The sequence below is a fragment of the Ammospiza nelsoni genome, chromosome 31, assembly GCF_027579445.1.
Source record: "Ammospiza nelsoni isolate bAmmNel1 chromosome 31, bAmmNel1.pri, whole genome shotgun sequence".
In the NCBI taxonomy this organism is placed as follows: domain Eukaryota; kingdom Metazoa; phylum Chordata; class Aves; order Passeriformes; family Passerellidae; genus Ammospiza; species Ammospiza nelsoni.
The window spans coordinates 1673827-1689266 of NC_080663.1; the positions used below are offsets into that span (position 1 = coordinate 1673827).

Genomic DNA, 15440 nt, shown 5'->3' on the forward strand with positions numbered 1-15440 from the left:
GCTCAAGGACCCCTGACCTGGAGCCCCAGCCAGGCATTGGGCTCCTGGAAGGGGATGAACGTCCTTGTCCCCAGGAGCTAAATCCCAGCACCCCCAGGGTGTCAGGGGCAGCTGAGGGGCCACAACAGGGAGGGGAAAGCCAGAGAGAGCTGTCACACTTCTAAGCTAAACCCCAAAAGTCCCAAAACTGAGGGATTCCTCCCAGGAAAAAGCAGCCAGGAGCTGCCAGAATTGAGGGAAAGGGGGAATGTGACTCTCCAGACTGAGCAGGAGGGGCCTGCATCCCCCAAAACCAAACACAGGGGTGAGGGCTGGGGCTGGGGGCACAATGGGGAAGGGGTGGAAGAGCAGAGGAAAAGAGGATTCAAAGCACGAGAGGGATGGCACCCCCAAACTGAGTTGGGAGGGGTCTTTGGGTTGGGGGAATGATGGGTTTGGGGAGGGAAATGTGGGGATGGCACAGAAAAAGAGCGGTTCCATGGGGATCCCTTTGTGTCCCCATCATTTGATTCCTGGAGTGATTCCCTGGGGCTCAGGGGGGGAATGGATCCGCACTGGGTGGGTCCCCAAGCCCCCTGCCCATCCCTGGGGGGTTCATGGGGGGTTCCCTCCACCCAAATGCTGGTGATGCTGCAGCCATGGGGGAGAGGTGGGATCTGGAGTGGATGTGGAAGGGGGAGCAATAGAAAGAGGAAGGAGAGGAGGAGGAGGATGGGGAAAAGGAGGAGCAGGAGCAGGAGGAGGAAGAGGAGGAGCCCCAGCAGAACCACACTTTTCCTGCCTGCCCGCTGAGTCTGCAGCTCCCCTGGCCCTGGCAGCATCGATCCCCCAGATCCCACAGGTGAGCGGGGAGGGGGAACTCACCCCAAATCCACTGGGGGGGCCTCTGGGAGGATTTGTTTGCGCGGTAGGGGATGTTTGGATCTTGCAGGTCCCCAAGGGTGAGACACAGATGCCCCTTTGGAGACTTGTGGAGGGTTCCAGTGACAAACTGTCTGTACTGGCTGGGGAGGTGGTACCAGTTTGGGGGGAGACATTAGCATCAGAGTGGGGAGAGCAGCAAAGGCCAATCCCAGAGCTGAGGGATCCCGGCAGCCTGGAGGGGTGGGGGAAGCTGGAGATGAGCAGGATCTGGGCCCATCCGACTGTGAACAGGGCAGTTACTTCTGGAGATGGACTTGGGACAGCAGGACCAAGGGCTCACCCACTGTTTTTCCCCCAAGCCAGGATTTGTCAATCCCAAACTTTGTCTGGATGAAGCTGGAGGAGGCTGCAAGGAAAAGGAAAATGGCCTGGGACACAGAGGCAGGCGAGGAGGAAGTCACTGCCCCTTTGCCCCTCTCCTCTGCTCCATGTCTCAGCCCAGCATTGCCCCTGGCTGCAGGACAATCCCACTGCTGATGTTATAAACAAAAATCCGCCAATTTTTTTTTTTGTGAGAAAAAGGTTACAAAAACTAGTCAGATCACTCTTGCTGCTGAAGCGCTACCTGTTTGTTATGATAATTACAAGTCGTTGTCGTTAATGGTTCTTTTTTGTATCAGTAATGGCCCTGGCCAAGACTAAGTTAATGGCTCTTCTCCGGAGACAGTGAAGGGCGGGGGACCTCCCCAGACAGTGAGGAGAAAGGACTAAATGTGGGAGAGGGGACATGCTAAATAACTTCAGGACCAGCATGCCATGAGAAGCCAATACTCCAAACTTACTGAAAAGACCCCCAAAACAACGAGCCAATATAGAGTTGAGAAATTGGAGTGATGTCTGAACGTGAGGAGCAGAGTGCTGGACCTGCGGGGACGCTGGGGGCCTTTGTTGCCCCTCACCCTGGGTGTGGGGATCCTCTCAGACCGGGTCCCGAAGGGAGCGAAGCTGGGAAAGTCAACATCTGGGTCACGCCCAAAAAAAGCTCCAACGAGGACTGGACCGCCGGCTCTGTCCCTGGTGGACAAAGCTGCAAATATCCTCCTGCGAGTCACCTTGGGAGAGACAACGGAGACTGCAGACCTGTCGAGCTTCCCAATCCTGAGCTAATCACTTTTAATACAGGCATTAAAAGGAGAAAAAGTCTCCTGCCCTGTTTATTTTAGCTGACACTGTCCTGCCAGGGATATATTGGTGGGATCCCTTCCCCTTCCCTCTAGCACAGAGGCAAATCCCATCCTCTCCTTGTCCACAGCTCCTTCCTCTTCTCTTTCTGTCCTTCTTCCTTCCTCATTCCTTCCTTTCCTTTTCTTTCCTTACCCCAGGCACTGAGCTGCAGATGGAGACCAGGGAGGACAAATCCCTGTGGTATTCACATTTCTTTGAATAGAGACATAATTCTCTCTCCCAGGATTTTTCCTGGGAAGCTGTGGAAAGACTGAGAAAGCTCAGAAAGGAAGAAAACAATTCTTATCTCACTTGCTGCACCTGTTGTTTGGCACATGTGGAATGTGTTATTGAGATTGTTTACTGAGAGTGATTTGTTAATTGGACTGTGGTGATGGTTGTTTGGACTGATTGACCAGTTAGGTCAAAGCTTGGTCGTGACTGTCTGGAAAGGGTCAGAGGTTTTTCTTTAGTATGTAATTTTGTATAGATTTAGTATAGCAGTAGTGTAATGTAGTATAATATAGTATAGAATAAAGCATCTGTTCAGCCTTTAAAATCATGGAGTCAGAGCACATATTTCCTTGGATGGGTGAGACAAAGTAGAAATTTAACAGGATAGAAATGTATTTTTGGATTTAGGTGAAAAGTGCTGTTCTGAGCCTGTAACTTGTTTATCTGTGCTTAAGACTCCCTGTTCTCACAAGAGAGGAAAAAAATAAAAAAAAAAAATCTTGTGCTCACAGAATGGCCTCGACCAAGAGAAGGAATTCAAACTCTCAAGATAAGCGGAGGCCCCTTTGTCAGGGCCAAAGGCTGAGGCTGACCAGAGAGCTCTCTGCGCAAAAGGCAAGGACTGATAAAAACTAATTGCAGCTTGTAATGTGAAATCTGTAAAATGAATATGAATGAGACTATATGCATATGTATAAGCAAGGGGGAATTCCCAGGGGTGTGCGTGTCCTTTAGGGGGAACAACGATTCCCACATGCGTCCAGTGCTAAACATACCGGCTTTACAACTTTTTACAAAGTTGTGGAGTTTCTCTTTTTTTTCCACTAATCATTTTGGCGAGCCAGCCAGGCGATTGTCCGTCCTCACAGGGGCGGAAGGGAGGACGGACTCCTGGGCGCTCCCTGGGATTTTCCTGGAGGAGCTCTGCTCCATCTTGGCTTGCCTCCTGCAGATACAATGACCTGCTGCTGTGCAGATACACAGTATGTCTGTCAAAGGGCCCGGGGGAGGTAGGGCTGCTGATAAGTCACTGAGAGACGTCTGAGTGCACAGCCTCGTCCCTGTGCTTGCAGGCAGCCATCGACCAAGAGCACGGTCAGTGGCAGAGGTTCCCGGTTGATAGCGCGACTGGGAACGGGTCCATTGTTCAATGGAGCGGCTGCTAGCGACTCTGGGGTGAGCCGAGTGAACCCGAACTTTGTGTGCTTGTGGTGTCCTGACATTGTATGGCTAATGCATTGTGTGGTTAATGTTAGCGTGTTTGTAATCGTGTGAGTGCGTGGTGTATCAAACAGACCGAGTGAGTGAGTGAGTGAGTGAGTGTACCCACGGCGTGCAGGGGCAGTTCTACCCATGTCTGAAGCAGCCAGGTGAGGCCCGGAGCGCCGGCTGGGACAGTCTGTGAGGGCAGGAACACCCCGTGGAGTAGTGGAACAAGTGGAGAAACATGGGTGAGGACATTTAGTCATTTATTGTGTTTAAAGGTGGTGATGTGTGATTTGTGTAGATTGTGTGCATTTTAACCGTGGCTAGATGAACTCAGGGGATTCTGCTGCCCCCGCAGTTTGGACTTGGTCCCTGGAATTTTACTGTGTGCTGTTATTTTGGTTGTGTCCAGAGTGTGTGAGGACCAGAAGAGGCTGATAAGCTGATGTGGGTAGATGATGAAGTGTTGTATGTTGGGTTGTGTCAAGAAAAGTGGGCACTCGTAAGAGATACCCCTTTCCCAGTGAGTTTGTGTGGTTCCTCCCCCACATTGTGGTAATTTGATTCTCGGTATTGTAGGCTTGTGTTTGTGGAGATTTTAGGATTTTGTTTGCAACAAGTGTAGCATTTTACGTGGAAAAACTGCAGTATGGTGATTTATGTTTAACTGTGATAAAACAAATTAAAGGAATTCCAGGAATTCCCTTCCCACAGCAACCTAAGCCCTGACTCTCGTGAATTTGAGATGCAGGGTGTGTGTGTGTGTCTGTGTTTGTGTTTGTGGGCATATCAGAGTTTTTGCTGTAAGAGGCACAGCTTTTTGCAAGGCAGCAAAGTGAGTGTCAGTAGAAACAATGCTTGAATTAGATTGTGGGGGAAGAGAACTGGGAAAGAATGAGATTTTGTAAAGCAGAGTTTAGGTGGAAGAGACCAAGACAGGCACTTTATAATTTATGTTATTCTAAGGAAACCAAGGCTACTCAGAGAGCTCTAAAGAATTTAGTGGCAACTGGTCACGAGAAGCAAAGAAGAACAAGGATGTTGAATTATTAGAAAAGAGAGTTTCATGTAATTTAAGAAACCCAGCAGAAATAATTAAAGCTGAGTGCGTTCAGCTTATTTTATACCCCAAGACTTTGAATTAAGGCAAAAGGCTGGGATGGGGTAGAAAGACGGGAGCTAAGAAAATGGAATTTTTAGTAGACACGGGGGCAGCAAACTCAGTGTTAAATAAAGCCTCGATGCCTGTAACAGATGTTATGGTAAGGGGGCAACTGGCCAATCTGAAAAATCATATTTTGCAAACCATCAAAATAGTCATAGTTTTTTGTATATGCCCAACTCTCCAAAGGCCCTGTTGAGTAGGGACTTGTTGGAGCAGCTGGAAGCAAAGATCACATTTAAAGATGGAGAGATTATTTTAGAGGTAAAGGATCAAGAATATGGAGATATATTGAGCTTAATTTTAACAATTAGTGAAGCTGAAATTGAAAATAAGGATGAAATTTACAAGAAAATAATGGATCCGATGTTTCCTGGGGTATGGGCCTCTAACATGGCAGGGAGGGCAGAGAATGCACCTTCTGTACAAGTTAAGGAAAACAACGGGCTAGGGTCAGGCAGTACAACTTGTGGCAAACCCATACACCCTACTAACAAGTTTGGCACCTGAGCTACCCTTGTTTACTGTTTTAGATCTGAAATAGACCTTCTTTTGCCTCCCTATTCATAAAGCCAACCAGAAAATTTTTGCATTCAAATGAGAAAACCCTAAAAGCAGGTGCAAAACCCAGCTCACATAGATTGTGAAGGCCTCAAGACCTTCAAGGCTTCAAAATTCCCCTGCTCTGTTTGGAGAACAACTTAAGACCTAGAGCCCCAGGAAGCTCCACAAGAAGAAGGAAGGCTATTACAGTACGTGGATAATCTCTTGATATCCACTCAGACAAGGGAAGCATGTGTGGCCTGGACCGTGAGCTTTTTGAATTTCCTAGGGCTCCAAGGACACAAAGTATCAAAGAAAAAAAAAAAAAAGAAAAAGGCAGAGGCAGTGAAACAGAAAATAATCTACCTGGGGTATGAGGTCAGTGCTGGGCAAAGGACTCTGTAGTCACTAACCTTGTGAACCCAGCTTCTTTTCTCAGTGGGATCAAGGAGAAGCAGCACACCATGATTGCCTGGAGACCATTGAAGCTACTTACTCCAGATGCCCGGACTTGAAGGACACTCCTTTGGATGGTGCAGAGACCTGGTTCACTGATGGGAGTAACCACATTGCCAGTGGAAAGCGACCTGCTGGATATGCAGTCACTACCTGCAGAGAGGTAATAGAATCTGGACCCCTACCAACAGGCACCTCTGCACAGAAGACCAAAATAATTGCACTGATTCTCTTTCCTTTTGGCTTAGAAATGGCAGGAGGAAAGAGAATAAAATCTATACAGAGCCATGGTATGCATTTGGAGTTGTGCATGCACATGGAGCCACCTGGAGAGAGAGGGGACTGCTGACCTCACAAGGAAAGAACATCAAACATGCACAAGAGATGATTGGGATAATCGGGCTGCTGGAAGCAGTTCAGCTGCCTGAAAAGGCAGCAATTATGCATACTAGGGCACACCAGAGTGAACTCAGAATTGGAAGAAGGAAATGAGCTGGTGGATAGAGAGGCAAAGGAAGCAGCAAAAGGTGAGGTAACTATTGAAGGAGCTCTGATTTTAGATGGGCAAATTTCCCTTGAAGGTAAGCCAGAATACAATAAGAAAGATAGAAAACTTATCAAAGATCAAAAAGGGACCTACAACCAAGAAGGGTGGGCTACCATTGAAGGGAAGCTGGTAATCCCTTCCCATTTCATGTAGTCACTAGTAAGGGAGGAGCACCAGAAAACACACTGGGGAATAGATGCCCTGAACACCTACTTGATTGAAAGAATCATTGCCTGGAATTTATATGCCACTATTACTCAAGTGGCAGTGTGATCTTTGCCTCTGGACTAACCCAAGAATACCCGCAGACCAAAACTTGGTCAGACTGGGAGGGGCCATTGGCCTGGACAGCAGTGGCAAATTGACTTATCCATCAGAAGGCAGAAGCTGTTGTCCCTTCCTGGAATGATTTTTGCTCGGAAGTGATTATCTGTAGCACAAAACCACCATCCACTATTGACTTTCACAGGACAATGACATTCTTACAGAGATACTGTCAAGTTGCCTTGTGTGCTTCTGGCTGCTTTTCTTGCTCTCTGGAAAAAAACATCAGCCCAGCGTCTGATGGCCAATGCTGCAGGTGCTGCCCATCTGCCTGTGGCCAGCAGCTCGTGCCCAAACACAAGCGGGTGCCTTCTGGGAAAGGGGATGGACTGGCACGAGCAGCCATTTTCCCTGGTGAACCCGGGAGACACCTGGGCAAGTGCAGAAGATTGGGATGACCCTGGCATGAGAGAACGTGTGGTGTGACTCTGATGATGCTGCCAGCACTGTGAAGCAACAGCCAAGACAAGCACTGGAAGCAGACACATCCTGTCAATTTCTGCTTGTGAGAGTCTGTCCGAATTTTCCCTCATCTGCCTCACAATCGTCATTGGGGGACCACTGAAGACCCCCCTGTCTTGAATCTCTGGCTCCAAGGGAGAGTCATGTGCCTGAGACCTGAGAGCATTGCTAAGCCATTGTTCTCACAGGTGTTGTTTGCTGTGTGCTACGCTGAGCCCAATGAGAAGAAGAACGGGGCACCGTGCCCTTTTTGCAACAACAGCCCTGGGAGCTGTCCCACCTCTCGGCCTGGCTGGACTTCTCCTGAGTTTCAGGTGGTCCCCCCACAGAAGACCCTCACCTGTTTTACAACCACCGTGACAGACAGACTGGGATGTGAGGAGCCTCTCCATCAAGGACTGAGACATGGAACCCCCATGTGAAAAGGCCCCTCTGCTCCTTCCAAGGACTGGGACTGAAACCCCCAGCCCGGGGCAGGTGTGTGGGGGAGGCAAGCTGACCAAAGCGAGATGTTTGCCTGCAGGTAGTGACCGCTGGACCAAGAAGACAATGGCTCTCGTTTACTGCTGAGAGCATGGACTACCTGTTACATCTGTTCCTTATTGTATCTGTATTGTATCTGTTTCCCCCCCCCCTCACAATTTCCAATAGAGTTATCATAATAAAAACCTCTGAGTTAGCGAGAGACTTCGAGATCTCCCCAACGTAACAGCGGATCCTCAACTGGACTGGACCAAAGGACTTTGTCTCTACGTTTGGTAGCTCTATCCCCTCTCTCTTTCTCTCTCTCTCTCTCTCACTTTTGTCTCTCTCTTCCCCCATCTCTCCCTTAATCCCTCTATCGCATTTTGCTGTGCTCATTCAATAAAGGTCCATTTGTTTTGATTATCATTGCAAACCCCCTTGTACCGTGTCGGTTCTTTTTGCACCCTGAGTTCAAATCCACGAACCATCACGAAACCCGTCCGTGAGAACGGATCGTGACACCCCTCGAGGACTCCTCCCCAAATTCCCCCCCAAAGCCCCCCATACCCTGCTAAAACCCCCTCAAGTTCCCACCAGACCCTCCCCAAACATCCTCCAAGACCCCTCCCCAAATTCCCCTCACGACCCCTCCAGGACCCCTTACCTGTCCCTGCGCCTCCTCAGCAGCTGCCAGAGCCCCCCGTCCTCTCCCAGTGCCTCCCCCGCTCTCTCCAGCGCCTCCCGCAGGACCCGTCTGAGCCCGGGGCGGCTCCCGGGGGTCCCTGAGGGGGTCCCAGGGGGCGGGCAGGGGGTGCCCGCTCCATGCCCGGCCCCGGGGTCAAGGGGCGCCGCTTCAGGCTTGGCTCTCATTGGCTGGAGCAGTATGGGGAGGGCGGGAGTTGCTGAGGGGAGTTGGCCGGTGAATGGTTGCTTTCGTAGAGGGCGCGGTGATTGACATTAGATGGGCGGGGTAGGCGGGCTTTGCCGAGGGGAGGCGCGCGGTGATTGGTTGGATAGAGGCAAAGAAGGCGGGAGTTGCACAGGGGAGACACCCGCTGATTCGTTGGTTCAGCTCGAGAGAGGCCGGGGTTGCTGAGGGGAGGCGTGCGGTGAGTGGTTGGTTTGGGGCGGGTGCGCCATGATTCATTATTTTGGGAGATGAAGCGTGGTGATTGGATGGTTTGGGGCGGGGCACGTCACTATTGGCTTGGAAATGCCCAACATTTTTTAGGGAACACACCCAGTTCTTTGGGGAAAAATTCTTGGATTTTTAGGGAAAAATTCCCGTTTTTTGCAGCAGACACATTCCCGGATTTTTTGAACCCACATGACCCCAAATAACCAAAAAACCCCAAAATACTTGAAATAAACCCCAAAGAACCCCAAAACACCCCAAACAAATCAAGATAAACCTAAAAAAACCAAAAAAAAAAGTCAACCTAAACCCAAAAATCCCCAAATGATTCCAAACACACCTAAAAAAACCCCATATACACCAACATTAACCACAAGAACTCCAAATAATTCCAAATAAATCCACATAAACCCAAATAACCCAAACAAACACAAATACTTCCAAATACACCAAAATAATTCCAAATAACCCCAAATAAACAGAAATAAACCAAGTAAAAACCAAGATAAACCCGAAATAGTCATAAAAAACCCCAAATAAAGCCCAGTTCCTACCGTCTTCACCCCAAAACAGATCCCAACCAATCACAATGCACGGCACTGATGACGATCCAGTTGCTGGGCTCAAACTCAAGAGCACTGGCCCCGCTCAGCAATTTTCAGCCAATCAGTGCCCGGCCCGACTCTGACTCATCACTTGCCAGGCACAGACCAAGGCCTCTCACTGCGGTACATAATCAGAGAAAGCGCGGGGTAATTTTCAGCCAATCAGAGCATGTCTCGCTGACGACTCATCAGTTGCCAGGAGCGGAATTTGGGGAGGGGGGCAAGGTGACCCTGGGGATGTGCTGGGGACCCCAAATTAATCCAAAACGGGGTCCGGACACCAAAACGGAGAAGGAGGGGCCTGAAGCCCCTAAAACCAAACATGGGGGAGGGGATTGGGGAACAATCAGAAAGGGGAGAGTGGGGAAAAGAGGGGGGTGGGAGACCAAAATTGAGCTGGGAGGGAGATGGGACCCCCAAAATGAGGTGGGAGGAAGATGGGACCCGCAAATTGAGCTGGGAGGGGTGTGGGATCCCAAAACTGAGCTGGGAGGTGAATGGTACAACCCAAATTGAGCTGCGATGGGGGTGGGACCCCAAACAGGATGAAGCCAATTTTGTTCCTGGACTACATAAAGTACTTTATGGATATACAAAAAGTCTAGGAATATGCAACAGGCTGATGTAATGGGAGACAAGGACCATTGGGCAAAGGTTGTTATGGCCACCAAGACCTCCCAGTTATTTTTAGGGACACCCCTTAATTAATCTGGTTTAATTACATCAGCCTGTTGCATATTCATAGACCCTCATGCATATCCATAAACTAATCTACATATTTCAGGAACTATTTTACATGGCCCATCCTTGGAGGTGTCTCCCCATTTCAGGAGCCTCCACTGAAATGGAAAATGAAAACCCTCTCCCTTTGATGATGATGATGATGATGATGATTATTATATTAATCAATTTTGAAATTAAGGGGCTCTCAGAGAAACATACGGGAGTAGAAATAACAGTTCTCTATTAGGAAAAATTAAAAATACAAATGCAGTAGTACAAACAAAAAAAAAACAGTGACACAGTCAAAATCCTCTGGGAATCCAGTGAAAAAGGTTGATACTCTAGGAATCCAGTGGAGAATGTGGTTGATCCTTTGCAATCCAGAGGGAAAAAGGGCTGATCCTTTGGGAATTCATTTCTTATCCCCCAAAGATAGGGCAAAGGCAGGGCCATGGAGTTTTTATAGGGTATCCCAAGGGTGGAGTTGGGGTTGGGGTCAGGGGAGGAGTTCCTAGCAACACAAGAAGGGTGAGATCAAATTCTTGCCTCTCAGCAACAGCAGCACTCCACACAGAACCTGTCCCCAAATCCTAAATTCCCTCTAAAACAACTGAGAAATTATGGAACTGCAGATATATTCGAACCTTCATTTAACCCAGTTTTGGGTGTTTTTAAAGGATGAAGGAGAAGCAGAGGAAAATTAAGGCCAAACCAAAAGGAGAAGCAGCCAGGTGTGTTCCCAACATGGATCACAGGGAATGGGAGTCACCAGGGCTGTGCCCAAAGTGCCTCCTCCAGTGGGGGATGGAGCTGGAGCAGCGCATGAAGCTCTGCCCGCACTCGGGGCACTCGCAGGGCTTCCCTTAGTGGTGCCTCCGCTGGTGTTGGGTCAAGTCAGAGCTCCTGGAGAAGCTCTTCCCACACTGGGGACACTCGTAGGGCCTCTCCCCAGTGTGGATGCGCCGGTGGGTGACGAGGGTGGAGTTGTTCTTGAATCCCTTCCCACAGACGGGGCATTGGAAGGGCCTCTCCTCTCTGTGAGTCCAATAGTGCAGGAGGAGATAGGAGCTGATCTTAAACCTCTTCCCACACTTGGAACACTCGTAGGGCCTCTCCTCAGTGTGGGTCCTCTGGTGCTGGATCAGGCTAGAGGTCTGGCTGAAGCACTTCCCGCACTTGGAACACTTGTACGGCCTTTCTCCAGTGTGGATCCTCTGGTGCTTCATGAGGCTGGAGCTCTGGCTGAAGCTCTTCCCACACTCCCCACATTCATGGGGCTTCTCCCCAGTGTGGATCCTGTGGTGCGTGATCAGGTGCGACCTCCGGCTGAAGCACTTCCTACACTCGGAACACTCATAGGGCTTCTCCCCAGCGTGGATCCTCTGGTGCACGATCAGATGGGAGCTCTGGCTGAAGCTCTTCCCACACTCCCCACACTCATAGGGCTTCTCCCCAGTGTGGATCCTCTGGTGCTTGATCAGTTCGCACTTCCACCTGAAGCTCTTCCCACACTCCACACACGTGTGGGGCTTCTCCCCATCATGGAGCTGCTCATGGAGCACCAGCTCCAAGCTCTGGCTCCATCTCCGGCTGCCTTCCCGGCCCAGGCTGGCTCTTTCCCCCTCAGATCCCCGCCAGCTGCGTTTGCAGCCCCTCCTCGTGCGGCATCTCCGGGGCTTTTCCTCCCCGTTGGCTTCCTGCGCCGTGGAGCCGCTCAAAACGGCCTCTTCCACCAGGTTTTGCCGCGGGCATTTGTCCTCCCTGCTCTCCATGCTCAGCTCCTGCTCTGGGGGAGGAAGGACAAGGACAGGATGGGATTTGCCTCCGTGCCACAGGCAAGGGCAAGGAGATCCCCCCAGGCCTGAGCTGCAGCCGGGGCCGTGCTGGGCTGGGAGATGGAGCAGCACAGAGGGGAAAGGGGCACTGACTTCCTCCTCACCTGCCTCAGTGTCCTGGGGCATCTTCCTCTTCCTCGCAGCGTCCCAGGCCTTGGCAATGGGAAATCCTGGTTTGGGGAAAACAAGGGATGAGCACATTTGTAGGAGTGTTGGGGGGTAGGACGGTTGGGACAGACGGAGACGAGAGATCTCTGCAGCCAGGGCGTGGAACTTGCGGTTTCTTGCAAAGGGCCTGGGTGCAGGGCCCTGCTTGGAGCTGCCAGGCACAGCTCTGAGCTGGCCCGAGAGAAGAGAGGGGTAGAGAGGGTGAGAGGGTAAAAGAATAAGAGGAGAAGAGCGTATGAGAGTAAGTTAGTAAGGTTCCTGTTACAACACAATAAATTTTGTTCTGTGTTGCATATTCTATTTCTTACCAACCAATCTAGTAGAAGATGCAAATCCTGCAGCATTTACATACAGCCTGTAAGAATCATTACATCATCATACTGTGTTACATTTTACACCCTAAAAACTCCTCTTTGGACCCCTTCTGCTGAGCTAGTAGGGTCTGGATCTGCCTGCAAGCAGAGGGAATTGTTTCATCAAAAGGGGATTACCTTCATCGGGCTACACCATTGTTTTCCAGTTGTTCACTAACTGAGGTATCTCAGAGCTTGCTTTCATTTCAATCTTCCTTATACTTTATATATTCTCAACACCTTTTGCAAGACAATCGTATTTATAAGTCTTTCCTGTTTCACCTTCCCCAGCACACACTGAGTTTGAAGGTCCCTGTGCCCGAGTTCATCTCTACAATCACTGGCCACCTGGGCTCCAGAAAAACCTCCCAAACACCCAGATTCAGCCCTGAAAAAGCCTCCCAGGAGTTCCCCATCCCTGGTCCTTCCCCTTTGCTGTTCAGGGATTCCCCCCTGTCCCACCAGCTGGGGTCACGCTTGGATTGGAGGTCCCCCTTGTGCCCGGTGCCCGCCCTGCCCAGGCTGCTGGCAGTCCCACCAATGCCAAAAGCTCCCCCCGCTTCGCTCTCCCCATTTCGGGATGCCGGGGCTTTTTGGGCTCCCAGGCTCCTTTCTCCCCTCATTCTCTGCTCGGGGCTGCAGCGGCTCCAAGGAGTCCCCCCTGCCCCTCTCCAGGCTCTTGAGGTTCCCGCCAATGGTGGCGCTCCCCCCTCTCTGGGCTCCCCACTTTGGGCTCCTGGGGGACACAGGGCTCTGCTCCTCCAGGCTGCCTCTGCCGCCACCACCACCCCCGATGTCCCCCCGAGGGGCCTTTTCCGCTCAGCCTTCGACTTCTTCATTCTCCAAACATCCCCAAAAACCCAACCCAGGGACCCCCAGGGATATCTGGACCAAGCTCCCCCTCCCCGCTCATGGGTGCGATGGGGGGGCGATGATCCCACAGGTGGGGGCTGCGAATTCAGGCAGGGATCGACTGCGTGGTTCCCTCAGCTCAGCCTCCATCTGCCTTTGTCCTTCTTCTCCTCCTTCCATCCCTGCTCTCTCTCTGCCGCCATCCCTCCTCTTCCATCCCTCCTCCCCCTGCTCCTCCCCTCTAACCCCACCTCCTCCTCCCCCTTCATCCCTGCCCTTCCCTCCCTCCTCCTCCTCCCCCAGCAGCAGCCACACCCTCGGTGCCCCGTTCCCGCAGCCTTCGCAGCCCCGGCAGGAGCGGGGATGGAGCCGGGACAGGTCGGGATGGGCAGCGCGGGGCTCTCGGCTGCTCCAGCCACTGCGGGCGGGGGGAACCCAGCCCGGGCCAAAGGAGAGGCAAACTGGGCAAACTGGGGAACATCACAAAGCTAAGGATGCAGCAGAAAATGGAGATGAAAGAGTTATGTTACTATTAACTCCAAACGAGGAAAAATTGGAAATTCCAAAGTTTAGGGAAGCCGAGAAAAAAGACTTAAACAAGACAGGAAATGAACAAGATAAATCAGGGAAATGGAAATTTCTTGATGGAAGACAATTACTTGATAAAATGTGCTTACTAGGAAAATATTAGAAGACTTGCATCAGAAAACCCACTGGGGTAGTCAAGCTTTGTGTGATCATTTTTTAAGGAACTATGGGTGCACTGGGATTTTTGGATTACCAAAGCAAGTAACTGTAAGATGCTTAATTTGCCAAAGGATAAATAAAAACATGATGAGAAAAACAACATTAGGAGGTTGTGAGTTAATGCGTAGACCATTTCAAAGTATCCAAGCAAAAGTTGAGATTTGTTAGGCTCTGGATTTATTCGTTAAAAAACCCATTTAATCTAGAAGAAAGAGAATATGCCATATCTCAGACAGGAGATTTTAGGAGAATAAAAATATTTAAAGTATCAGAAACACCTGAGAAAAACAAGACAAGGAAATGGAATGAAAGGGAGGGGAACAAGAGGAAAAATCAGAGAGTGGGATGCTCTGCAAGTCTTGCCCCCTCCATTCGCGGCCCAGGCGCCTGTCCCAGGTCCCGGCTCGCTGCCCGCCTCAGCTCCGCCTGCCCCGGTTTCCATCCCAGGTGCGGCCTCACTGCCCAGGGCAGCTCCACCTGCCCCGGCGCTGTCGCTCAATTTGTGTGCCCTGTTCCCACTGCCTGGCCCACGGCCGCTCTGCCGGCCGTGCTGGGGAAGATGGGGGTTGCTCTGTCCTGCCGCCTGCTCCGAGGCCACCGCGCCCACCGCACCCAGGGGGGGTCCCAGCCATCCCATCCCCGGCTGCCCTGCCCGTGCCACCTGCGCTGGGCACTGCCGCTGCTGCCGGGCTCTCCCACCTGCCTTTGCTCTGCCGGCAGCTGCCAGATCAGCCGCCATCAGCCATGTGGGGGCTACCCACGCTCCGCCTCGGCCTCCACGGGAAGATCCCCCTCTGCTGATTCCGGCAGCAGACCCTGCACACACTCCGACTGAGCCTCGGCGGGATATCCTTCCCTGACCCCGTCCTGCTCTGAGTTACGGCCCCTTGGTAACCACAGCTCCGGCTGTTCAGGGAAACTCTCTCTCTCTACAGGAAGAACCTTATCGAAACACTAGGAGCTCAGTTTAAAGGCAGCCCCTCGCCAAATTCTTTCCATAAACACGGGAGAAAGGCTATAGAAGTTAAAATGGTGAAAGAGTTAGATGAAGGGATTGCTCTATTTCCGTTCAGAGAGGTTCCCATGGGAGGGATGCGCTGCCCCGCCCCGCGGGAGCCACCAGCGCCCCTGCCGGCCGTGCCCGGAACTGCACCCAAGGGCAAAGCGCTGCAGCCCAAAGGCCAGGACTGGGTCCGGGCTCTGTTTGCTGTCAGTGCCGCAGCTGTTGGTCTTTGTTTGCTTTATTATACACACTAGTAAAGAACTGGTATTCCTATTCCCATATCTTTGCCTGAGAGCCCCTTCATTTCACTACTCTAAAAATTAAGAGGGACGGAGTTTGCATTCTCCATTCCAAGAGAGGCTTTTCTGCCTTCCCGAGCAGACACCTCTCTTGTAAAGCAAGACAAGCACCCACAGGCACTGAGGGGGCTGCACGAGGGGCACAAGAAGGCCCTGCAGCACTTGGGCACAAAGGCACAGCAGGTGAGTGCAAGAAGGGAGCAGCAAAAGGCCAAGCTGAAGGCAAAGGCCAG

At 51.2% G+C, this 15440-nt stretch overlaps 1 pseudogene; it reads right to left on the reverse strand.

Moving 5' to 3' along the window:
• The window catches only part of LOC132085558 (zinc finger protein 850-like), an 82205-nt pseudogene that overhangs the window by 43861 nt on the left and 22904 nt on the right, over nt 1-15440 (reverse strand).